Source organism: Morone saxatilis, unplaced genomic scaffold, assembly GCF_004916995.1.
Source record: "Morone saxatilis isolate NCDOM2014 unplaced genomic scaffold, NCSU_SB_2.0 Contig1, whole genome shotgun sequence".
Taxonomy (NCBI): Eukaryota; Metazoa; Chordata; class Actinopteri; family Moronidae; genus Morone; species Morone saxatilis.
Genome location: NW_023339651.1, coordinates 16,609,274 through 16,609,538, shown reverse-complemented (window position 1 = coordinate 16,609,538; position 265 = coordinate 16,609,274). Strand labels below are relative to the sequence as shown.

The following is a 265-nucleotide window of genomic DNA, read 5'->3' as shown; positions in this document are numbered from 1 at the left end:
ACACACACACACACAGTTGTCCAAGTACACATTCACTAAATGAGAAAGAAGGAAAAAAAGCACAGTGTTGTTACAGATAATGAAGATACATGCAGCTCCATACATGTATACACCCATTCAAAACACATCTGTACAACTGCAGTCGCACACACTCATACATAAAGATAACACAGGAACACAGCTGCCCATTACAATGCTATTTTGTATGCTGCTGAACAGATTCCTGTTTGAGATAATGCCTGTACAGCAGTGTGTGTGTGTGTGT

At 40.0% G+C, this 265-nt stretch overlaps 1 protein-coding gene across 1 annotated transcript in view; it reads right to left on the bottom strand.

The window, feature by feature from the left end:
* The window catches only part of LOC118330532 (ras-related protein Rab-26), a 91,080-nt gene that overhangs the window by 46,676 nt on the left and 44,139 nt on the right, over positions 1-265 (bottom strand). The window lies entirely within an intron of this gene.